Genomic DNA, 26,267 nt, shown 5'->3' with positions numbered 1-26,267 from the left:
CTATTGACTTCTTGGTCTTTTTGTATATTTTGTATATTTACAAAGTTTTTAAAAACTTTCATACATATATAAGGATATTAACTTTTGATTTATTATGTCAGTTGTAAATATTTTCCCAATGTGTTGTTAAACTTCTGACTTTGCTTATAGTGTTTCTTGCTATGCAAAGTTTTCTTTTTTTAAATTTTATGTGGTAGAATTTATCAATCTTTTTTATGGCTTCTGGATGTTAAGTCATAGTTAGAAAAGCTTTCATTTTCTGCTCTGAAGTTAAACAAAACAAATTCCCTATTTTTCTATAAAAACGTGGAATGATAAAGGAAGATAAGAGAAATAGAGGAAATAAGAATCATAAAAGACTGTTGTTGTTCAACCATATGAAAATAATTTTGACACTTGGATGAGATAGATATTTTTCAGGGAAATATGATTTCCCAAAACTAGAAGAGAAAGAAATTCTGAACTAGTTAATTTCCGGTAAAGGCAGAGCAAATTGTCAAAGAGTAATATCCCCCAGAAAAGTACCAGACCCATATGGTTTTGCAGGCCAATTCTACCATATCATTAAATAAAAAAAAATTCCATGGCATAGAAAAATCATAGAGTATAGAAAAAGAATAACACTTCCAATTTTGTTTACAAAATGCATTACATTGATACCAAAACCCTTAAAAAGTTTAAGAATAACCTGTCTTATGAATATTTAAAAATCTTAAATATTAAGAAATATAATTCAACAGCACATTAAAACAGTAAAGTATCATATCTAAAGTATTCTAGGAATGCAAGGTTAGTTTAATATTAAGAAATCTACAAATTAATCGATCATATTAATCAGAGAAAAATTATATATTTATAAAAATTATTTTCATGGATGCTAAAAAAATCATTTGACATAATCCCATGTCCACTCCTGATAAAACACTAAGTAAGTTAATAATAGATACTTCAGTGACATCCAGTGCCATACTTAATGCTAGAGGCATTCTCACCAAATCACCACTTGATACCATTATTATTTGTCATTGTAACAGAGGTACAAACTGATACAATCAGACAAGAAAAAAAATTATAGCTACAAAAATTAGGAAAGATAAAATATAACTATTGCTATGTACCAAAAATATTACTGTGAAACTGTAGATGATCTTGTAGAAGATCATCACCTAAAAAAAAGTTGAAAATAAGAAAATTTCAAAATATATCAGTGTGCAAATGGGACATTCTGGGATAGGAAATCCAATTCTTGGATAGGAAGACAATACTGTAAAAATGTCAATTTTCACTAATTACAAATTTAACATGATCACAACAAAAATAATCCACAGGTCTTTAAAAAATAGTTAAGATAATTCTAAATTAAGAAGAGCAGGAAATTTCTGGAAAAAAAATTATGGGGGAGGTTGTTCTATCAGATATTAAATTATAACTATTCAGTGATAGCAACAGTATAACACTGATGCATGAATAAGCAGAAAGATCAATGGAACAGACTGAAAAGTCCAAAAATGAGCCTCAATATATGGAACTCCAATAGATGGGGAGTCAGTGAGTTATTCTACTCAATAAATGGTATTGGAATAAATCATATAATTGTAGCCAAGTGGAAAGAGATAAATTTATATCTATACTTCATGTCATATACCAGGATAAATTCCAATGGGCTAACATTCAAAAAATTACTCTCTAACTGGTATTTATTTTCTGCTTAATGTTAAATATATTATGAACATAGTGCTGCATAAGTAAATATACTTCTGCTGTTTCATTTCTAATAGTTACAATAGCATTCCACTTAACAAAATACTGTAAGTTGTTTAAAAAAAACTGCTATTTACAGACATTCTAGGCTGTTTCCAATTTTGTACTTGTATAAGCAAAGCTGCAGTGACCATTTGTCAGGGTGGTGGGGATTATTTACCAGAACAGCAAAGTGAATTTCTCAAAATCGAAGGTCAGTTATTGTATTAATGTCCTATAGCTGCTGTAACAAATTACCACAAATTTGGTGGCATAAAACAACAGAAATTTATTCTTTCACAGCTCTGGAAGCCAGAAGTCCAAAATCAGTCTCATTGGGCTGAAATCAAGGTGTCAGCAGGGTACACTCCTGCTGAGGGCTCTGGCTTTTCCCTTTCCTCTTCAGCTTCTTGTGGCTTCTGGCATCTCTTGGCTTGTGGACACACCATCCCAATTTCTGCTTCTGTAGCCACATTGCCTTCTCTTCTGTAGTCCAGTCTCCATCTGCCCCTCCTCCCCTTGTAAGGATACATGTGATTATATTTGGGAATCATCTAGATAATCTGGGATAATCTCCCCATCTCAAGATCTTTAATATAAAGTCTCCCCACTCCCCCACCCCCATATAAGGTAACATTCATAGAATCCAGGGATTAGGACTGGGAAATTTTGCGGGCAGGAGTGCATTTCAAGTTCTTGGAAATTGGTAGATAGTTCCAACCCTGGAGAAATTTTTAGCAGTGTTAATTTTTATGCAGATTTAGGCTCTTGCTAAATTACCAGGCTCCCTGTTGCTTCTGCACCCTTCTTCCCCCCTCCTCCCAGGGTCATTGGCCCAAGCCCACCCACTTCCTGCTCATCCGGGATAAGGCTTCTTGGCCTTGTGGTAGGCCACCTGCTCATACCCTGAGGGTGATTTTTCCCACAGTTCATCATAATGTCAGGTTTATCTCTCCCCTAAGAGGATTTCTTTTTGGTGTTAGACAACTTCTCAGCTTCCACTGGTATATAGCTATTCACTTTATAATCATCACCTTGCTAAAAACTCTATTCTAATGGCTCTTCACTTGTTTCTCTTGATGTTTCTAGCTAAACAATGGTATTATCTGCAATAATAATTAGCACTGTCTCCCTGTTTCCCAATGTTGATACTTCAGGCCTTGGCAATTTTAATAGAAAGGAAAAACAAAAACTTTTCTTCGCAATCATGTGTCCCCCCAAAAAGTCCCAAGCCCATGGCTTTGTTTTTTTTCTCATGCCAGATGGGCATTCTCTGCTTATCATTTGTGCTCACTTTTGGCCTCAGCAAAGGGAGAAACCAGGGAGCCCCCTGACCCTCCAGGACTGAGTGCTTTGCTGGAAATCTTGCTGATTCTGCCGTGGATGCTGGGATCTGCTGGCCACCTTCTTACTCACTATTCATGCCATCTTGGCAGCCTATAGGTTTGTCATCAGAAAATTGTTTAATAGGCCAATGACCCAGTCCCCAGCCCTGGATAGATTCTGAGACTAAGTCAGCAGAAATTCAATGGCAAACCTATTCCAGATACGGTGGAGTGTAGTACAGGCCCCAGGTGCCCTGTCTTTCTTTGTAAACCTCTCCAGCATCTGTGTAGCAATTTCCATTATTCTTTTCTGGATTCAGTTGTGCTTCAGTGTAAGGAAGATAGGATTTGCATCAAACCAGCTGGGTTCACATCCTGGATCTTCCATTGGCAGAGATACAATTTTGTCCAAATTATATAATCTGGTTCAGCCTCTGTTTTCCAGTCAGTGTAATGGGCCCAGTAAAATAATGTCCGAGGCTGTGTACATACCAAATGAGACAATGGATGTTGTACACCTAGCACACCTAGCACAATTCCTGGCACATGGGATGCACAGGATGCATCTGAATGTATGCTTCCCTTTTCACTAATGCTCAAACTTGAGCCTTGTTTTTTGTTCTGTATTTTCCCCACATGAAGTTCAACCTTCCTTCTTAGGCTAAACTTATGCTTAGACAACCACAATATACATTTAATAATTAAGATAACAGATATTTGTATTTATTAAGCCAGACACTATGCTAAGTGCCTTATGTGCATTTTCTCATTTAATCCAAACTTTAAAAGAAATCACAGAAGAACTTGAAGCTTAATTTGTATTCTCTTCTAATCTCATCCCTCTCTCTCTCTCTCAAACACAGGTTTGAAGTTGATGAGGATCGTTTCTGGTCCTTTTAGTGAACAAAATGGTGCTGTTTTCTGTGTTTTGAAAATCTGTACAAATGGTATTACACTGTACCTTTCCTTCTCCAACCTGGTCTTTGGAATCAAAAGTATATTTTAGAGATTTATCCATGTAGTTCTAGTCCATTAATTTTAACTAGTAGAATAGCTTATTGACCAAAAACACTGCAATTTATATATACATCCTTCTGTTAATGGTATTAGTTTTCAAATTTATAAACAATTCCGTAGTGACTATTATTGTGTATTTTTTTGTGATCTCCTTGTTCCCAACTTATTATTTTTTAAGACAAATCCCTAACAGATGAACTATTTGACACATTTTTTAAGACTTGTTATTTACTATCAAAATTTACTCCATCTCTACCACCACCATTTATGATTTCACCAGCAGGGTATGAGAATGTCCATTTCTCTAGATCATCACTAACATATATTATGATTTAATTAAATGTTTGCTGATCTGATAAGAACAAAACAAAAACAAAAACCCATCATCTCATAGTTTTAATTTTCATGTCTTTGATGAGTAGTGTGACTGATGGTTTTCCAGAAACTTAATGACTTTCAGATATTTTGTGAATTGCTTATTCTTGTCTGGCCTATTACCTTTATCTTCCATATATTTTGCAAATATATTGTTCAATTTGCTGTTAGTCTTTTGGCTTTGTGGGGATTTTCACTCTACACAGTGTTTAACTTTTTATATCAAATGATCAAATCTGTCAACATTTTCAACTGAATCTATTTCTTTTTTAGTTATTGGTTTATGTTCAATTAAACTCTACAGTTATACCTGCTATGTGAAAGACCCCAAGGGTTACAAAGAATAGTCAGTTATGGTTTCAGGGGGAACTGATAATTTAGTCGTGGGACACTAATACACACTGTATATGATGAGTGTCAAATACTTGGCACAAAAAAGCAGGTGCTTCCACTTTGGCTGCCAGGAAGCTGAGAGCAAAGAGGGTAAGTGAATGCTGACTCGCAGTGACTAGATCAGCTCAGGTGACTCATGACAATGCAGCATATTCAGGGTGGAATAATCCTGAGAGCCATCTAGTCCAATCCCTCCATTTAGAATAAAAATATGTATCTTTCAGAGTTGATTGAATTTCCATCAAGCTGTCCTGCCAATGAACCCAGCAGTAGCCCCCGCCAAATGCTCTATTTGTCCCATAGTTCCCAAGACCATGCATGCCTCCTCCAGCCTCTTTCTGCTGTGGGAGCTCCCCGGCTCCGGGGACAGCTGCCACATGTGTGCCCACAGCCCCCACAGATCCCACTGACATCAGCACCAGCCCCTCCTGCCATGAACAACAGCCCGTGGGTGCTCTGGCTGCTGCCCCAGCTCTGGACCCTCGAGCCACAGGGAAGCAGCATTGCGGAGATCAAAGCAGGAAGGATCTGTCCCAGCCCAGGGCTAACCCTGCCCTCTCTTTACTGTATAGGCTGACAGGTTTTGTGTTGATGGAGTGAGTTTTCCATGCAGAACTTTCTGTTTGATATGAAAACTCAGTATTCATATTGGATCCTTATTTCATTCTTTTTTATTTTTAAAACTCTTGGCATCCTCATCATTGTCAGATTATTTGCACATCATACAGGCCGTCAAAGCCCAGGACCCTAGGATGCCCCTCTTTAAGGGAAACGGCACAGCTGATTAAGCGCTGAGCCAGTTTGGACACTCCAAGGAGCCCTTCTTCCCCAATTTTTTTTCACTTTTTATTTTGAAATAATTATAGACTTACAATAAATTGTAATGATAGTATAGGAAGGTCCTGTGTACCCACCCCCAGCATTCCCCAGTGATGCCCTCTTACAGAACAGTACATTATGAAGCAAGGAATGGATTGGCTCAAAACCATCAAATGGATTATAAATCTTAACAAATGTCACTAGTTTTACATGCACGCATGTTTTGTATGTCTTTGTATATAATTCTATGATACTTTTTGTAGGTGTGGATAGATTCATATAGCTAGCACCACATCAAGTTTAGAACTGTTCCATCACCACAAAGGAGCCCCCTGTAGTTGCCTTTGTAGACACACCCTCCTCTCTGCTCTTCCTAGGCAAACACCTGTGCTCCATCTCTGCAGTTATGTCACTTCAAAGATGTTGTATCAATGGAATCATACAGTGTGTATAACCTTTTGAGATTCAGTCTTTTTCACGCAGCATGTTGCCCTGGGGATCTGAGTTGCTGCCTGCATCAATGATTTGTTCCTTTTTATTGCTGAATAGTACTCCATGGTATGGATGCACCACAGTTTGTATTACCACTCACTTATTAAGGACATTGGGTTCTTTCCAGGTTCTAGATATTGTACATAAAGCTGTTCAAGTCACATACTGGTTGAATAAGTAAATTATCAGTCATACAGATATTTTAAAAATAAGCTCTTTTAATCTTTGTTATAGAAAAATATACATATTTCTAGCACAGTTCTTTTCTATCTGCATATTTCAGGGTTCATTAAAGGGTATCTGGTCAAATGTTCATCCTCAGGCCACTGGTCTGATTTCTACCAGTGATTTTCAGACTTATGTTTGGGAAGACCAAAGCTGGCCCTTTGCTGTTTAGAGGTTAATTTTCTGAAAATTCTAGCTATCAAAATTGTATCTGTTATGCACATTCTGACTTTGGGGCCATTGTATATTTTCACTTTGTTCCATTGCCTCTTAGCCATTTATCACTCTGACATCAAGATCATTTCTGACTTGTTCCCTTATTTGTTGACCATCCTTTGCATGAGAGCTAGACTTTGCTTTGTTCCCTGCTATCCCCAGATTTATGGCTTGGGGGCCAAGCATAGTACAGGTGTATAATAAATGTAAATTAATTATGTCTTCAATATATAAAAGAGACTTTTAGAAAGTCACCCCCAAGATTGGATTAAAGTAAATGTAAATAAACACCACTAAATAAGTAGAGTGAAGGAAAATCATCCCAGGGCTTGGATTTAGAAAGGCTGAGTCAGAATTTCAGCTCTGCTGAGTCTATATTTTCTGAATCTCTAAGCAAATGATTAACTTCTTTGCCAAAGTCTTTGCACCATCATCTTTACAGGATAATTATGAAGTTCAAGTCAGACATTGTGTGAATGCCCTTTGCAAGACACGAAAGTGCTGTATAAATCTAAGGGGTCCTCCCTATTATACAGTCATGGTCACCTCCTTCTCTCTTCTCTTCTCTTTCCCCTCTTCCTGCATCATCATTCTCATGGCCACCTCCAGCATGACCATCTGCACTCTGGCAAGGAAGGAAGCATCCAGGCGACAAAATAGGAAATCATGGTACTCTTGTGGCAGTCCATCCAGTAGAGGGCAATAGTTCCTATGAGCTAAGTCCAATGTCTTTAAATATCAGGTTGAAGTACAATCATGGCAACTTATGATCATTTATAGTTATTTATGGTTAAAGGGGACACACATATCCATCCTAATAATCCTTCCATTCAGCAATCTCCACTATTCTTTTTTTGGGCCATTGTCTTGTAGCCCAAGCTTCTTTTGGACAAGTCTGGCTGCCATGAAAGTAATCTTTTTTAGAAAAACAGGATTTGCCGTATCTTTCTTCCTTCCTGGTTAGCTGGGTAAAATGTAGAGCAAATTATGTCACAGGAATGATGACACAGCTGTGCTTCTCTTTTGAATATTTATATCCTTGGCATTGGTGTTAGAAGATAGGGCAATTGCTTTGCTAGATTAGGTTATCTGAGAATTCTCCCACTCCTTTGGTGGGACTTCTCCCACTTGCATCCTCTGTTTGCTGGACTATCATGATATATGTCATCTAGGGTTGGTGGAAAGAGTTCTTCAAAGTAAGTGCTCTCCTTAGTCTATCTGGTAGGGCCTGGGAACTCCCTCCCATGACGCCTGTCACCGGTGCAGGGACAGAAAGGCCAGGAATTTGCTGAGGGCCGTCACTGTAGATGGTAAGTGCAGCTGGGTCTTTGATATACTGCCTTAGCCTGTTACCAGGGGAACCATACTAGGGTAAGCTAGTGCAGCTACCTCCAATAAGGAGAGAGAGAGAGAAGCAAGGTAGCCTAGTTCTTTCCTATTAAGGAAAACCAGTTGGGGATAATTGGACATAGTCCTGGGACACTGCTTCTTTTTTATGGAGGTCAACCTGTGCATCATACCGACCCCTTTTATTAAGGAAGGCACCAAGATATGTGCGACATGATGGTTTATACATTTGCATACCATTTACTCATTCATTGATCTAATGTCAGTGGAAGCCCTACTATATGCCATGAAGTGGAAATTCAAAATGAAATAAGATCAAACCCTTGGAGTAGTTTTCAGTCTCGGGGGAAGACCAGTGTAAACTATTAACGACCTACAGGGGAGTAAGTGCTGTAACTAAGCCAAAGGCGTGAGGCCCTGAGAGTGTCATGTAGATGGTGATTCTCTCTGTTTGTGGGAGCCTCCTAAGGAGGTGGAGCTCTGTCTGTGTGCCATGGGGCATGTTTCAGGAGGTGAATTTTTCATCTTGTTTCACCCCCTAAGCAAACCTTGGTTCATATCTACAGGAATGCTGGTGAGGAAGATGAAGTCAGTATTTGTTATAATTCCCGCTTGAAATCTCCCGAACCCTGGCTGGTGTAAGTTGTGATTCAATTTGACAGTAGTAAATTTGTGAGCACTGTGGGGTGTGCTGGGACACACGTCCTGAGAGTTAAGGGTGGGAAGCCAGTCTTGAGCACAGGGCACCTTTGGGAAAATGCCAGCTTACTCCATCTTCCCTGTCCCTTGACCAAGGAGAGAAATGAATGGAACTTCTTGGCTTTCTTTGTCAGGGACCACATTAATATTTCCCCAAGACAGGGCACACCTCTTAATATTCTGCCGTGATTACTTTGGGGCCATTTGGAAAGAATACTGTCTTCTGGAATGGACATTGCAAGCTTTAGATGGGGAAAGAGGCCCTGCCCCGGGAGAAAACCCCGACTCTCCCACTGAAGCCTTATAGACCTGTGGGTAATGTATTTTCTCTTCTTTGGAACCATACTACCCTGGATATTAGTTTGGTCATTTTACCAACATTGCCCTCTCGGTGTTGGATCTCCAAGATCCCTTTAGTGTGTCCTTGAGGCAGAGGCTGGCTTTCCAGGCCCTCAGGTTCTCTGGAGCTCCGAGCCCCATCTGTGGGGTGGTGGGTGTGAGCAGCTGCCCCTCGGCAGAGTGGGTGGTGGAGCTGACACACCAGCGGAGTGCCCGAAGCTGCACAGCCTCCAAGCTGTGACCCAGCCCAGGGCAGAGCCTAGTCCCAGGGGCAGCATGACCCACACTGCTGGGCTAGGAACATTTCAGATTCCTGCTGGCTGGACTCTGGAGCTGGCTGTGGCCACTGGGACACTGAACCAGCTGCTTGTTCTGTCGGCAGCCCTGAAGAGCTGGAGCCCTTCCCCTGTGGGTGAAGTCTAAATTTAGCCCCAAAGAGGCTGCCTTCCCATTTTGCTGGAGAAAAGCTCTTTTCACTGGAATGGGCTTTGCTTTGATTAGGTGGGAGGACCCACATCTGGGAATACATAAACTTTATTGTCCTTGGATGACAAAACAGTTTCCTTGCCTACTGGTTTTCCGCCTTTTTAGCCTGGAGTGTGATCGTCTGCTTAAGACTGTGTTGGCCTTTTCGCTGTGGACTTACGCTCCCAAGGCCTGAGCCTAGGCTCGAGTTGATACCTGGCATGTTGTCTCGTCCTCACCTCACCTCTGAGGCCCAGCTCTACGCACGCAGAACACAGTGGGGAGCAGGAGGCTAGATCTCTTGCATGATCCTGGGAGAATGTAAGGCCCAAGGTGTTCCCTCTTGGACCAGATCCTGGGACTGCAGGAGGCCTGAAACATCCTGGGAGTTCCCTAGAAGGCTCCAGAGTCCAAGGTCTCAGGGGCCATCCTGGGCCCACACTAGAGTGAACACAGGACTCCTGTCTTAGATAGACAGTAGCCCTAAGGGGTTCTCTGAGCAGAGAAAAGCTCTTAGGTTTTCTGTCCCAGGGCAGGCTCCTTAGCTGTCCCCCATCCGAGAACCCCTGTGTCATTTGAGTCTTGTGTGAATAGTCTGGAGAGGCTGACTAGAGGCCATTTCTTTGAAAGTCAAGTGCCCTAGTACATGGTTACATCCCTTTTGATAAACATTTCCCTGGTGTCCAGTGATAGAAGCTCTAGCTCACTCATCTAGTTAAGAACTTCTGAATGTAGGGTAGGGAACACTGGACTTGGAGTCTGAAAAGCTGAGCTGCTGGGTGGGCTGGATTTACTGCTTATTAGCTGTATGACGTTGGGCAGGTTACTTGTCTGGAAAATGGCAATAATAAGATGGTATTCATAGCTCCATTGTCAGCAACAAGTGAGAAGATGTTACATATTTTCCCAAAAGCTCTTTGTAAAAGTAGATTGCCTTTTTCTTTAAGTGATCAAGCAGGTAACAAACGTTTGCTTGGATTGATTGGTTTCCATACACTGCCCTCCCTCCACCCCACGGGATCTCTTTTCTGTCAAAGAGCCCCCTAAAGGACACTGGGGGCTCAGTAGACCAAGAGAACTACTTTATTAGAGTCCTCTGTCCTCACCTCTGTTCGATACCTTAAATGGCACTTGGCTTTCCTGCAGAAGGACGGAGAAGGAGGTCTGGGGACAAGGCAACGTGAACTTTGGACAGATTTGGCAGCAGTTCTGCTGAATGCCCATGAGCAGATTATATCTGGTTTGTATTTACATCAGTTTTCTGACCTGAAGAATGGATACACAAGTACCCATAAGCAGGCCTTGGGAAATGACTTAGAGAGAATTCAGAGAGAAAAATTGTAATAATTTTAGTGCTGTGGTCATGACCCAACTCCAGCATATTTTCTGATCAGAGTTTGGCAATTTTTTCCAGGCTGTTTTGCACAACATTAAAATTTAGTACTAGAACAAGCTTCCTCCTTAAATAGCAATAATTAATAGAAGAGAAAGAAATTAGACAACTAAGTCTAAAAGAAATTAGGCTCTGGGTGAGGATGAATGAAAGATAGGCTTTTGCTGTAATTTTCCAGGATGCCCTAGACCATTCCCGGAAGTTGTCAGTATGGAAAGAGCTCAGGAACATTTTACAAGCTAGTAAACCATTGTTGGAGGGGTGATAGTTTCTTTGGAATTTATCTGCAAGGCTGATGGCACCTTCGCAGCACAGGGAGCCAAACTGTCTCAATGTCTGGCCCCTTTCTGGGATTGTTTCCCAGTAGTTAATCCCAAGTGACCCTTCCGGCCATTTACCTGTCAGAAATTGTTGGTTTGCTCTGGGAAGTGGCCCTTTCTGGGTCCCTGAGGCTGTCAAGGAAGCTCCGACTTTAAGCTGAAATGGAAGGGAAGCTGACGGCATCTCTGGGCTGAGCCCCTCTCCCCTGAAGCTCCGCGTCTGAGCTGTCCAAGCCTTGTATTTCAAATCCCTGTCTCTTTGCTTCCATAAGTCATAACAACTGTCACGCTCACCAGCTGGACACCATCCACAGGGGTTCAGCATCCTCAGCTTAGAGGACTAGAATGTGGCTTCCACCAGTAGCCTGGGCAGCACTCTGCCGTCTGCAGGACCATGCTGAGTCCCTGGCTTTGCCATGGTTGACAATGTCACATCACCTTTCCTAAGCTTTAGTTATTATAAAATGGTGTTCATTTTAACATGGACATTTGGAGGATTTGGCAATGGATCCAGGGAAGGGAGGGGACAAGGAAGAAGGGAATAACATTTATTGAGCACCCACTAGGCACCAGGTACCGTGTTTAAATGTTTTGGTATTCAGAATCACAGTTAGCTCATTAAACAACTCCCAAGGCTAGGACATCACAAATCTCATGTCACAGATCTAGAAACTAAGGTTTGGGGAGCTCAGAGTGAGATGAAGAGTTGTGTGGCTTCTTGCTTCTTTTGGGGGTTGGCTTCTCAATAGAGGTGATGTCATCTTATATTGGGATAATGATCCCAGTGTCATGGTAATAAGAACCCACTGAAACCATATGTGATGGATACATTTCCCTCAAGAGGCCCACCTGAAGCCTCCCAAATGCATGATGGGCTTTTCTAGGCAAACCACCCTCCTCCAGTAGAAGAGTTGGGGTGACTAGATGTCACCATTCCTCACCTTTAGGACAGGGTGGCCTTTCAGAAATCAGTGACTCCCAAGAAGTCTCCACAGATCCCCAGTGCTCAGCGCCAGCAGTGTTCCAGAAATCTTTATGCCTCCCAGACAAGCCTGGGGAAACAGGCATTACTCTCCAGCTGGCGAGACCCTGGGGTGACTCATCTGGCCGCTGGAGCCTGAGTGCCAGCACGCCCTGCTGCCAGCTGCTGCCTTGGCTGTGACCACAGTGGCCAAAAGGCATGCCAGACCCCAGGGGCTGTGGCCACTCAGCCCTGAGAGGGAGTGGTGGGCTCAGCAGCGTGCCCCTGGCATTCCATGCCCACCTTCCTCGCCTGCAGCTCAGTCCTCCCCGACTTAGCGTGTGGAAGATGAAAGCCCCGTGACTGAGCTGAGACAGGAGGGATCTGCAGTCCCCCTTCAGTCAGAGACAGCAAAGACATTTATCCCTAGAGACCAGAATCCCCTGGGTGAGCAGTGATGAGCCTGGGGAGCGGCTGCTGCTGCCTGTCCTCAGGAAAGGTCCACCGCTTTCTGACCTGGTGCTGACCTTGACTCAAGTGGCAGCTCTCCCCTGACATTTGCTCCTGCAGTCAGAGAGGGACAGATGACGCCATGGCACTTTTTAGAGTGCCGAAGTGAAGTTTTGACAAATTCCAAGGAACATCAAAGGGTAGGACAACAGCCAATACATCACAGCCTGTCACCATGGCCCCCGCCCCTGATTATCACATTAAATCAGCAATGGGCATATTTCAGCTACTCAGCAGACACCTCCTGGAACTCATGGTTGTTCCTTCCAGTGTTAAACAAATATGGCAGTGGTTACATTTAAAAATCTGTGTTCTTTATTTTGCATTCAGAAGCTCAGCCCTTCATCACACACGAGGGCACATACATGCACATACACACACACTCTCTCTCTCTCTACTTCCCTCCCTCCCTCACTGAGAAAGAAAATATTGCTAAAGCACACTAGGTAACTGGGATTATGCAGCCCAGTAGAATAGAAAGCAGAGTTGGCTTCTAATCCTTGCTCTGCCACTCAGTAGCTTGAGATCTTCAGCAAATTAGTTAACACCTCTGGACCTCAGTTTCCTTAGTGTAAAATAGGGCAATAACTCCCCCATTTCCAAAATTGTGAGCTTTGTGGGTAGAGCAGTTCAACATTCCTTCTGGCCTGAAAACCATGGACATTATTTGCTAGTCATAGTGTTTTGTATTAGTTTCTTGATGTGTTTATTGCACGTAGCTTTTCAGATGTAACAAAGATAAAACATTTTTTCCATTAAAGTTTGCTGAGAAGTTTTTGTGAGTGACAGGTGGTGGGCCATAGCTTGAGTGGCAAGTTATGAAGGAAATATTTGCTTGGTTGGTATTTCCCTGGGTAAATTCTCACTGCGGTGGGAGTGGAAGGTAACTTCAGAAAGAGCTTTTGCTGATCTTTAGAACTGTCTCCCCCACAGTGGAGCATCCAAAGAAAGCAGAGTTATCTGCCAGAATGTCCCAGAAAGAACAACAGGCATGTGAATTCTATGCCACGTGATCAGGCATAAGAAATGTCACATTTCTTGAATTTGACATGCTATCGTGGCCATCCTGAGAGGGTGGTGGGAAATTCAGTCTCAGTCCTCCCAGGAACATCCCTTCCTCTCAGTGTCTGTGAGTGTCCCCCCAGAGCACTCAGGTAGGGCCCTCTGGTCCGCCTCCCACAGCGGTGACCACAGATGTGTTCCTTTGCCAGGTCCCCATCGTCCTTGAGGCTGGTGGCTCTGCCATCTCTCAGCACAGCTTCGCCATGGCTGTAATTTTTCTCTGAGGCCCTGCTGCCTCCCCAGGGGGCTTTCACAGAGGTAGAGCCTCTCTGCTGGGGAACACAGGTCCTTCTATCCCCTTCTTGTCCTAGAGAAGGCTCTAGAATTCTTTCCAGACTCCCCTCTCTAGTGGGACAGACCGCCTTCTCCGTCCTTTGGGGAAGATAACCAGTAATATCCTTCCAAGAGCCTTGAGAAACACAATGATGGCCTCTGTTTCCTGGGGTGAGAGAAGGATAGTTAACTAACCAATTCTGATACTGAGATGAGAAACAAGACAGGATTGGGGCATTTGGGGACTTAATGAGGAAAATGCAGGAGAGAGATCTAAGGAATCGGATGAAACTGGATAAGATTCTGGGCCCTCTAAGGTACATGTGGTTTTCCTTCCTCCCACTTTTACTTTTAAAAGTCACTGGAACAGGGGGTGGGCTGGGAGAGCAGCAGAGGAAAAAGGCAGCTCTGTGGATCCAGAGCCAGCTGAGGAGACTGCCTGCCAGCCATACAGCATTAATCTCTTTGTAAATCTAGAAGGTGCTTGCTGCAGGATGATCTGATTTAACTGTCATAGTTACTCTGCAAGGCAGGTGAGGCAGCTGTGGATCCCATTTTCCAGACAACAAAACTGGGGTTCAGATGGTTTTAAAGACTTGCCCAAAGACGTGGCTCTGCCATCTCTTGGCACAGCTTCGCCATGGCTGTAATTTCTCCCTGAGGCCCTGCTGCCTCCCCAGGGGACTTTCACGGAGGTAGAGCCTCTCCACCAGAGAACACAGGTCTTTCTATCCCCTTGCTGTCCTGGAGGAGGCTCTAGAGCTGAGTGGTAGGGCAGGAGGAGGCATCTGAGTCTCCTGCTTTTTCTCAGGACTCCCCAATTTTGCTCATGGTTTTAGATTAGGCTTCATCTGTCGGTGACTTGGGATGTTTGCCTCTTGCCAGTGGTCTGGCGCTCTGGACACTTGCCGAGAGATTCTGTCTAACTCTTGCTCTTACGTTATTCTTTGCTACTTTCAGGAAGACAGCTAGGAGTACGATATGTTCCTTATGAGAGAATATGCTCTGGACTTTGATACGTATCTGGTGGGGTCCCTAAGGACCAAGTCATGGCAAGTTTAAGACCATGTTGCTAATTCTTTGTGCATTTACTAGGACTACCTTAGTGAGGGAAGCAATTTTGTAAAACTGTTAATTCAAGCCTCAAAGAAGAATTGCAGGAAACATATTTCTGACTATTTAGAAGTGACTCATTATGGGAGTATTTGAAAACTATATATTATTTTTATCAGTAAATAGAATTGCCTATAGTCAATGTTATCTCGTCACATCCAGCGATCCTAGGATCCGGTTGCCCATTTCCCTCAAAACAACGGACAGCAAAGCTGGGGAAGAGAGAGCCCTCCACAGTCTCTGCAAGGCTAAACCTCCCTTGCACCCTACTGCATACTGATAACACCACGCCCTCGGCTGCAAAATAACAGAGGGCAGATAAGATGGAAATTTTCATTCCAGTTCTCAATAATTTCCACAGCCAGCGAGATATCAGGATCAGAAGAGATTCCACACTAGAAAATATTGGCTGGAGTTTCACTGTTTGCAAGCAAAAAAGGAAAATTAAGGAGTGCCTTAATTAGCCTTTCTTAAGGGCTTTGTCAGGATAGGGCTTTTGAATATTTAAATCAGAACAAAGGGTGGCTAAGAGGTCATACTCTTCAGACATTTCCCAATTAAATATGAGACTGCATAACATATTTTTATAGAAACTACATAATCCACTTTCACTAGCTGCTCTTTGGCCTCACTAGCATGATGCAACATCAACTCTACTTGTGTTAGCCACATTCTCAGGCATGGGTATTTGCCACATGAAGCTTTCTAACCCCTAAATAGTCAAGCACAGCTAAACTCTGCTGCTTCCAAAATGACCATCAAGAAGCAGGGCTTCCAGCTGGAGAGTGGGGGCAGCTGTCTGGGCTTGCTGCATTCGGGGTGGGGGGTCCAGATCTTTTCCTGCCAAGCCACCTCTGGTTTGGATGCTTCCTGAGAAAGCAGAGCTTGTTCTCTGGAATGCAGCTCTTCCTGTTAGAAAGACAGTGGTCTTTCTGGGAAGGGTAGGTCTTGCAGGCAAGAGAGACTTGATCAGCATGGAGGAGGATGCAAGCTTTGCTAGAAGGGAAATGGAAGGCACAGACCCCCTACATAGGTGTTCTTGAAGGCTGGAAGGGGCTGCCTGAAGCCGAGCAGGTGGTAGGGAGGAAGAAGTGGGGTTAGAAAAGTAGTCTGGGGGAGGCAGTCCAGAGTTTTTAACATCTAGTTTTGGAATCCAGGATACAGCCACTCCAATATGGTCCAAGGACCAGCAGCATCCTGTCACTGGAGAGCTTGCTAGAAATACAGAATCCCAGGGCCCACTCCAGACCTACTGAATGCCAATTTGCATTTTAAGAGGAAGCCCAGGAGATTTGTATCTTCATTCAAACACAGCTTTGGTTTAAAGAGGGAGCAAGAAGGATTTTGGGAGCTGCGGGTAATGTGATGGCAGAGATGTTTGGGAATGAGTCCACTGGAATGGTTAGGGCACACCCATTGTGCCTGTGGCAACAATCCAGGTGTGAGTGGGGAGTGAGGAGGAGAGGCAGAGGAGATTGGTGTTTTCACCAGAGCGACTTGTGGGGACTTTGGGAGGCAGGCCCCCACCTCCCTGCTTCCCCCTCAGGTGGCAGGAATCTTGTTGGTGATCAGCCCAGACATTGCACAGCATTAGGAAATGTGTATTCGGGAAGTGGACATCCCCAGGATCTGGGTTTTTGTGACTGATTGCTGAGGCTGAGTATGTGCTCCACCTGGGGAGCTGAGATAGCATGAGTGCCCTGCAGCCACACAAACAGGCAGCCGCTCCTGCTGGAGCCAGAGGCTCCTGTGAAAAACATTTTGGAAGTTTCCTGAGTCTGCAACAAATTGTGGGGGTCTGTCCCACAGCACCACTGTGACCTGCATTTTTCCGTTGTTGGGCAGCCAGCTCCTGAAACTGCAGCCTCCCAGGGCCCCGCAGTCTCTCTTCCCATGGGGTATGAGGAGAACAGCCCAGAAGCCCCCCCTCCCTGTTCCAGCAAGGTGGCCCTGCTGATGCCCGGGATAGACTGACTTTCTCAGGCCTCTTGGCCCTGGGAGGAGGTGTTTGTTCCTTCCTTAGAGGTGGTTAAGAATAAGGGAGGCAAGTACAGCATGCAGAATATAGCCAATGATTCTGTAGCATCCTCCTGTGTTGACAGATGGTAACCACACTAGTGGGAGAGAGGATTTAATAATATGGGGAACTGTTGAACCACTGTGTTGTATATTTGAAACCAATATAAGATTGTATATCTATGATATTTCAAAAATAAAAAAAAATGTAAGGGAGGCAGCGATCTAGGTCTGGGACCTGGTTAGGTCGGCATCTGCAGGCAGAAAGAGAGGCTGCATGACTTAGAGAGAACTCTTTCACTTGCAACATCCTAAGGTTCTCAGTGTTGAAAGGAAAGGACATGAATTAAGTTGTCAGTTAATTCCTGCATTTTTCAATTGCTGCTGTGTGACTTTTGTCAGTTGATGAACCTCTCTGAGTCTCAGTCCTCTCTCTAAAAGGAGCTGACAGTAGCTTCTGGAATGTTTGTCCCTGAGCATACTACCCGGCACATGAATGGCAAACCAATGTCATTTTCCTACCCTTCTCTTCTCAGGAGTCTCTCCCTCTCTTCTGCTGTTTCTTGCAAATAAACTTCTTAATTAAATAGTTCCTGTCTGGTGATTCAGATCACCTAGAAGGAAGACAAGCCTTGAATACATGACATTTGGAATCTGAAGGGTACATGTTAGAGTAAATGTGATCATTTGCTGAAACCAAACCCTTTCCTAGAATGGGGGGCCTCCTTCAGGAACCAACCAGAGGGTCATTAGCATGTTAGTTATTTGATAGCAAGTGGGTTCTCTTAGGACACAAATATAATTAAAAGCAGTTTGTTCTCATGTCTGTGATTTAAATGTTGCCAGCAGTGTCCTTTTTTCTGCCCTTGCTGAGGGTAGATCCATACTTGGTGAGTTCAAACGCTAACCTCTAATGAGCCCTACTAATTTTAAAGATACTCTCAAATAATGGGTTCCACAACTCAAGGTATTTTCTGTTCTTTGCTCTCTGGAGACTGTGAGGTTATTGGTGTTTTGGAAAACCTCTCAAAGTTTTCCTCTTATATAGACCTTGGGAACACAGAAGCCTCCTTGAATGGTCAGACTTACCTTTTCCCAGGACCATAAAAAAAATATGTTTTTGTTTCCTACCCTAAACACAACATAACTCACCTCCCATTTTTCCTGGGAGATTATGGTAATATGGGGAGGCCTGGGGGGTCTCTGGGCTAGAGCAGCTTGTAAAACAACTGTGGGCGATTCCAGATCTGACTTAATCAACATTTCTCAAGATCCATAGACCAATAAAACTGTTTGCTTTCTTACCACAGTTCAGCTGCCTGATTTATTTCTCTCATCCTGCTGAAGCTGTCGCTGCTCAGAGCAGTTCATTTGTCAGGTTGAGAGAATTACAATTCACAGGACCCTCACTAGTGCTATCTCAGTTTATAAATTTCACGAATTACAATTTATTGCTATGTACCCCACAGAGTCTCGTATTAATAAATTGTGTCTCATCTGCAAAAGCAAGTGTATATGGCTCCCTTGGACATAGGCCTACAGTCCTAGAGCTGCACCATGTCTGCATGTGGCCAACACACAAACAGAGCTCTTCTAATGGAACCAAGAGCCCCGCAAGTTCCCGTTGCCTCTGTCTGGCTTTCCCTTCCTTGCAATGATTGTTCGTGGGCCCTGATTTCTTGTTTTCACCTTGACAGGGATGTTATGCCAAGGAGACCAGACACTAGCTGTGTGTGAGTGGTTGTAAGAAGAATTTAATTCTTCCAAAATGCACAGAGTTTACTGTAAACGTTTCATCAAACTGTGGGTACAAACAGAATCGAATTAACGCAAAGCTTTCTTTGACAACTCTTGTCCTTACCAGCCACTGGAATCTCACCACACGCTTCCTGGATTCCCTGGTGGGTTTCTCATATGCTCTCAGAAGCCAGTCCAGTTGTCCCTGGTTAGCTCCCACAGGGCATCTTCCCGTTCCTTCCTTTTCCCCTGCTCCGCCTCTTCTGCTCTGTAGGGCTGTTGGGTCCTGTCCAGCACCTTACGATTTCTACCCAGTGCCCCTGAGTCCATCCTACAACTTTGTTTCTTACTGAACACCTGCTGGTTACAACAGATTCCCACTGGGTACACCATGAATCCCACTGTTTCTTAGTCTGCCGGGGATACTTACACTTTGTTGTGGGTTGACTTGTGTTCACCCAGATTCGTATGGTGAAGTCCTGATCCCCGAATGCCTCAGAATGCAGCTGTATTTGGAGATAGGGTCTTTAAAGAGGTGATTAAGTTAAAGTGAAGTCATTAGGGTGGCCCCTAATTCAGTATGACTGGTGTCCATACAAGAAGAGGCAGTTTGGACACAGACGCGCACAGAGGGAAGACCGCCTGAGTACACAGGGAGGTGACCGCCGCCGGCAAGCCAAGGAGAGTGGCCTCGGAAGAAACCAATGCCGGCAATAGCTTCATCTTAAGACTTTTAGCCCCTCAAATGCGAGAAAATAAATTCTGCAGTCTGTAGTACTTTGTTACAGTAACCCTAGCAAAATAGTTCAGTCCCCTGCCAGGAAATGTCTGGAGTCTTCATGGTGACTAAGTTGGGTACCAGTGGATGTCATGTCAGGGACGCGTTTGTGACTTCTCTTGAGACTCTGCTTTATTAGAAGTGCCCCCAAGCCTTGCTGGTTTTCGTGTGTGTAGATCCAGCCTGGATCCAGATTATTGCTCCAGGCCCTTTTCCCTGCCCTACCCCCCAACATATGCCCTGTGCTCTAATCATACTGGACTCACTGTTTCCAGAAGCTATTGTGTCTTTCCTTCAGATCTGGTGCTGGGATCCCAGGGGCACCTGGAAACACAGTGATCCTATCTGGTGGGAGTGGAACCGTGTAGCAGACATGGCTGCTACTGCGCATGCCTTCTCTTGGAGGCTGAGAGAGGAGGGGCCGGGAGAAATACCCTGGCTGCTCCCTTCCTCCCACCGGGCGCCTCCCATTGGCTGAGCCAGCTGGAAACCACAGGAGTCTGGGAAACACAGCCCGTGGGGGTCAGCCTGCTGCCACAGCACGCAAAGCAGGGAAATGGGGGAGGGGGGCTGGAATGGACCTTGGGGCAAACAGGCCTAGGATTGGCGCTCCTTCCATACCTCTGTATTCATTTCCTGTGGCGGCTGAAATACATACCACAAACCTGGTGCCTAACGCAGCAGCAATTTATTCTCTTACAATCTGGAGGCCAGAGGTTCAGCAAGGCCCGCGCTCCCTTCAGAGCTCTAGGGGAGATCCCTCCCCTGTCTCTGTCAGCTGCTGGTGGCTCCAGGCGTTCCCTGCCTGTGGCTGCCCCCCTCTAGTTGCTGCCTCCAGTGTCTCTGCAAGGCTTTCTCCTCCTGTCTCTGTGTGACACTAGGCATTGGATTTAGGACTCACCTGGATGATCCAGGATGATCTGACCTGGAGATCCTTAACTCGGTTACATCTTTTCCAAATAAGGTCGCCTTCCCAGGTTCCGGGGGTCAAGACATGCTCTGCATTTGTGCCACTCCATCCACTTCAATCTCTGTAACTTGGCTCAAGCTATTCCCCAGCCCTTGTCTATCTAGAAAAATCCTTCAAGTCTGCACTCCAGTGTCCCCTTCACTGGGAACCCTTGCCTGAGTGGCAAGCTCTCAGACTCTCACAGCCTATTCTGGGCCCTGGCCTTCTTTGTTCACATGCATGGTGCTGACCACCCTGATTCCTCCATTAGACCATGAGTGCCTCAATGACAGAGCGGGGCCAGTTTCACATCTCGGCTTCTCTCTTCCATAAAGACCAAAGCTTTTCTGTCTGGACACCACTTCTTTCCAAATGTTTTGGGTCACAATAGCTTTCCTTACTCCTGGACTGCATTTGGCTCTGCTTTGCATCTGACACACATTACTGAGCACCTCATGTGTCTGGAATTCACCCCCTAGTTTGCATGAACCGCTCTTTCCTGAACCTTCATCACACAGGCTTCCCAGCACAAGCCTTGTACCCAGCACAATCCAAGTAGTGCTGCTGGTAAAGAAGTCTTGTGAGAATCAGGCCTGAGGTGGGGAAAGAAACATTTTGTCATCACAGCATTTCTGGTAGAAGAATTGTATTTGGAATTTTGAATTTTGAATAAAGGGTGGGTCTAGGCCTGAAAAGCTCATTTAAAACAAATAAGCAGGTCATTTTCTGTAGGGAGAGATTTTTTTTCATTTTTTCTAAGAAGTACTTTGAAAGCCTCATCGGACCAAAATCTTATAGAGGAAAACCTTAATTATCTGGAACACTTGGGAAATGGAGATCTTTCTTTGTTCTTTTAATTTGTCATAAGCAAAACCCCTTTAAGCTTTTAATTCTTGATGCTATTTTGCCTAATCTACATGTCTTTACTGTCTTGGTGGAGGGCAGCAAATGGGATGTCACTTTCCGCTCAAAGGACAGAGGGCTAGAAATGTAGATTTGGGAATCAAACTGAGTACTCTGGGGCAAAACCTTAATAATTCCTGTTTCTCTACCAATTTTCTGGGGATTTTATGTTTTTCTCCAGAAGTAAAGGGCAGAAAATAGTCCATGAAGTAAAGGTTTCTTTTGTTGACTTCTGATTACTTTGAGCTTTCCTTCTGAAGTGCCAAGAATATTGTCCTCACAGTAATCGAGTATATCTACACAGAAGAAAGAGAATATTATAAGTGCTGCCAGAGGAAGAAGTTTTGACCACTTTTCCAGGTTCCTCCTATTGGGTGCTTATAGTTCGGTTTGGGTGTGTGATTGAGTGTGGGTGTAACTGTTAGCTGGGGGTAGATAAAACTACAATGGAGGAAAGCAGTGGATTAAATGGCAGAAGCCTGGATACCTTATCCCTCTCCTTACTACTTACCAGTGCTTTTACCTTCGGCAAGTAAATTTGCTGTATCTGTTTTCTCATCTTGAGAGTAATTCTCATCTCTACCTTCCTTACAGGATCGCTGTGGGAATGCAGTCAGATGCCTTAAATACAACACTGCCCAGATGTACCATGGCATTTCCATGACACCAGCCCCATGAATAACTGGTCAGTATTGTTGTAAAGGACTGCTGTGAATGTGTATTGTTGCTCTTTCATTTACTAATACTGGTTCTACTTTCATCACGCCTGAGTTTGCGTATGGGGCTCATCCTGTGACGAGTCCACGTCTGCAACCCTGGCCATCCTCTTCTCTGGCCTCTTTCTCCTGCAGGTTGCACAGCGCCAACCTGACTCACCCTGGTGCACAGCCATCTGTTATGTTCCAGGGAGAATCTAGACTCTGCTCTTTTACCCAACATAAAACCTGATGACTCCCTGGTGTCAAAAAAAGAGAGGATTAGATGACAGAGAGACACTATATATAGTTTTTCTTTGACTGCTGGAAAAGATAAGTGGCTGAAAAAAGACGGGAATTGTTTGCCTATAAATTGAGTGGCAGCAGGTTTATCGTTGAACGCTGTAGATTATGTTGAGTGGAGTAATCAGGAGGAAGAATGGGAGGCTACAATAACATTGCGATAGGGTCTATTTGGAGTCCACAATCAGACCCTCCTTGACTTACGCACCCTTGTGGAAAGTGCTTATGTTACAAAACAGCATGAGGTCCTGGCCCCGAGATACTGATGTGTCTCACGGATGGTGAGGCGGCCGTGGCCAGTTAAGCTGTTATGCTCCTTGGCTGGGTCCGCTGTCACTTGAGAGGACTGGATGGGATGGTGCGGATGGCCAGGGCTTCCTCCCACAGGATGTGGCAGTGCCCCAGAGCCGGAATCCAGAGGGATGCTGAGAAGGGCAATAAATGCCTGGTGCAGAATAATATTTGGGCAGGGTGTTCCTTGAACCATGGGAGACTTGGAGTTTCCTAAGTCTGCCTCCTCCTGCAACCCTGTAAGCTGCAGGTGATAAATAATCTCTCAGTCCTAGTGGCACTCAGGGTCCCCCTGGCGCACCGGTGTGGCCCCTAGCTGAGGCAACTGTGAGAGCTGCATATCACAGCACCGGAGCCTGGGGGGGTTCGCATCAACTCCATGGACCCCAAATCCTTTCCGTTTGCTTGGTGCCTGGCATGTGGTACAGTGCTCTGCACAGTGAGGTTCCACTTCCAAACAGTCCCGTGCTGTGGCAGAGAGACCATAAAGTGGGCAGGGGGCAGAGACTGACTCCAGTGAGGAAGGTAATGGTGCTCATGTTCTGCTGGCAAGCATAGATCAACTCTAGGAGGCTTCTGCTCCCTTATCTTGGCAGTGGGTTTGCCTTCTTGACAAATCACCCTCATGATCAAATGAATTTGGCCCAGATTAAGTGTTTCTTGATCATGTAATTTACTCACATTATTTCTCATTTGTGACTCCAGTGGGCTCATGGCAGGGCAGACTCAATTCCCAATAAAATGCATACTTAGTGTGCCCCCTAGGAGCCTGCTGTGTGAATAACCCCAATACTCTAAGACAAGATGAGTGGTCAGAAAGAGGAGTCCATGGTAGGCACCTCTTCCAAAAGTCTGTCAGCTGAACATAACATTTACAGACATCCCAGGTGTTCTCTGCTGCCTTCAAATAAGCCTAACCTCAAAGCTGGGGATTTAGCTTTTCTTTCAGCCTCACCTCTTGCCACCCTCTACCTGCACCCTTCCTTCCAGCAGTGCCAAATACTTAAAATTTTCCAAGCAGTGGTAGTGTAACTGCTTGGCTGCGAGTCACTGCTGAGTCGGGTAACACGGGACCGACAATGATGATACCCAGATTCAAATCCTACCTCTGCCATAAATCCTACATCATCTTTGTTTCAGTTTGCTCATCTGTGAAGTGGACAACTCAGCTCAATCCATCTCATTGAACAAATTGTTTTACAAGTAAAACGAGACCGTCAGCAGGAGAGTATAAGGTACCTCCACCATGTGCCAGGCGTTTTGCTGGGATCTTTATGTAGTTATTTCTGAGGCTCACCCACTGCTATGCGTAGACTTCCGTATTAGCCTCACTTTGTAGATAAGGGCTCTGAAGCTCAGAGGGTTCACCACAGTGAGGTATTGCCTGAGTAGCTGAGTGTAATTCAGGCCCAGGTCTAGCTCCAAAACCCACAAGTGTACTCTGACCATTGTCCGCTACTTATATTTTGGACATAAGTGTGCTCTGTTATTTTTAGGCCTTGCAGAAATAATCTCTGCAAAACTTAAAGTACCTAAAAGCCATATGGTTGCCAAATATTGTGCATCTAAGTGTACAAAAATTCTTCTTTTAAATGTTCTAGGAAATCTGTGTCTAATATGTGCTTCTCACTATTGCTAGGATGACCTTTTTTTCCCCAAATATAATCTGATCATGACTAACGCCTCCTACAAATCTTTAATTGGCTCTCCATTACCTATAAGATAAAACCAAAATTCCTAAGGAGAATTTCAAGAGCCCTTGCGGTCCAGTTCTGGCATATATCCCCTGCTTCTCTCACGCTTCTCCCCTGTAACACTTTCCCCCACCACCTTGCCACCAATAGGTGGAAGCAAGATGGAAGTAGCAGTGCTCCCTCCAACTCCCTTACCTGCACTGTGCCAGCTCAGTGGGCCATACACGAATTCCCTCTGCCTGAGAGTGGGTTCCTACCTTCTCTCCTACCTAGCCTTGTCAATTATTTATTCCCATGCAACTTGCTAAGGTATTATTTTCTCTGCCCTCCAAATCTGAAAGTTAATTATCTCCTCTTTGTGCTGGGCACAGCTACTTGCCCAATGCATATACCCTCCATCTATTCTTTCCTGTTTCCCATATTAGTTTTCCATTGCTGCAGAATAAATCACCCCCAAACTCATTTAAATTAATAATCACTTGGGATCTTACACTGTTTCTGAGGGTTATGGATTTAGGAGTGGCTGAGCTGGGTGCTTCCGGCTGAGGGTCTCTCATGAGGCTGCGGTTGGGCTGTAGCTGAGCCGAAGTCATCTGAAGGCTTGACTAGGGTGGGAGGATCTGCTTCCAGACGGCACACACACACAGCTAGCATGTTATGCTGGGCTTTGGCAGGACACCTTAGTTTCTCTCCACGTGGACCTGTCTGTAGGACTGATGGAGTGATCCTGTGACATGGAGGCTGGCTTGTCCCAGATCTTCCCTTTTTTACTGATCTGAAATTCTGTTCACTGCCGCAATGCACCTACCTTACAGATTTGGATTCCCAGGCTCACTGGCACCTACGGTGGCCCTCTGATGCCATTCTAGTCAATGAGCTGTATATGGGAGTCTACTGGGTGGGACTTCCAGGAGGGCTGTTATTTTCCTGATTAAAAGGGACAGTCTCACTTGGCATAGGCCTTTTAACCATTAGCCTTACCTGTTTTTCCTGCCCCAAACTCGTATTTGATGCTTGGGTGTGCCAGCAGTCATCTTGTAAGCATAATGATGAAAGTCACAAATGAAGAATAGCAGAGGGTATGATAAAAAGGATTTGGTCTCTGATGGCTTCATGGAGCTTTGACACCTGCTCTGGGCTGCCTAGCTCTGCATTTCTTGTTACCTGAGAAAAATGACCCCATTTACTTATGTCACCGTTACCAGTTTCTTGTTACATGCACCTGGAAACAGTCCTAACCAATACAATCCTTTTCTTCTTCTGAACTTGTAAAATTTCTATTACTACACACATCACACTGAATTTTCATTACTACTTATTTACATGGGCTTCTCCTCAACTCTTCAGTGAACTACATGAGGGCAAATATTATGTACTTAGCCTTGTACATTTCATTGATATTAAACTGATGAGTTTATAATTAAAGACACTAATGAATTGTTTGAGCTTTGACCTCAGAGAATGAGCTCAATCATTTCATTGGTGATCAGCAAATTGAGTCTCACCCTGACTTTCTTTCCCACCAGTGCCAAGACCTGGGTCAGAGAAGAGAGACATCAAAGGTAATGGGTTGGGGGTAGGTGGGGAGAGGCAAACCTGTTTGATGTAGAAAAAAAGGGAGGGGTCTTTTGCTAGATTGACTACAAAGAAGCACTTCTGAGAAAATGGCTGCTGGCTCACCAGGTCATTATTTTTGCCATTCACCTTGCATGGGTCAGAGGACTTGAAGACAGATTCCTGCAGCCAGAAAGTCTAAGCTCACTGAGAACATGATTCCAACCTGTCACTGGGTGCCCTCCCCCCTCCTTTCAAGGCCT

The 26,267-nt window shown here is 44.3% G+C and overlaps 1 long non-coding RNA gene across 1 annotated transcript; it reads left to right on the top strand.

Annotated features, from left to right (window-relative positions):
* The first annotated feature begins 22,072 nt into the window (after window positions 1–22,072).
* Window positions 22,073–26,023, top strand: LOC140850078 (uncharacterized). The gene is made up of 3 exons (XR_012132822.1): window positions 22,073–22,152; window positions 23,897–23,991; window positions 25,977–26,023. It is a non-coding gene; the product is annotated as an uncharacterized lncRNA (long non-coding RNA).
* Window positions 26,024–26,267: the final 244 nt, after the last annotated feature.

This window comes from Manis javanica, chromosome 6 (genome assembly GCF_040802235.1).
Source record: "Manis javanica isolate MJ-LG chromosome 6, MJ_LKY, whole genome shotgun sequence".
Lineage (NCBI taxonomy): Eukaryota > Metazoa > Chordata > Mammalia > Pholidota > Manidae > Manis > Manis javanica.
This window is presented reverse-complemented; position numbering and strand designations above follow the sequence as displayed.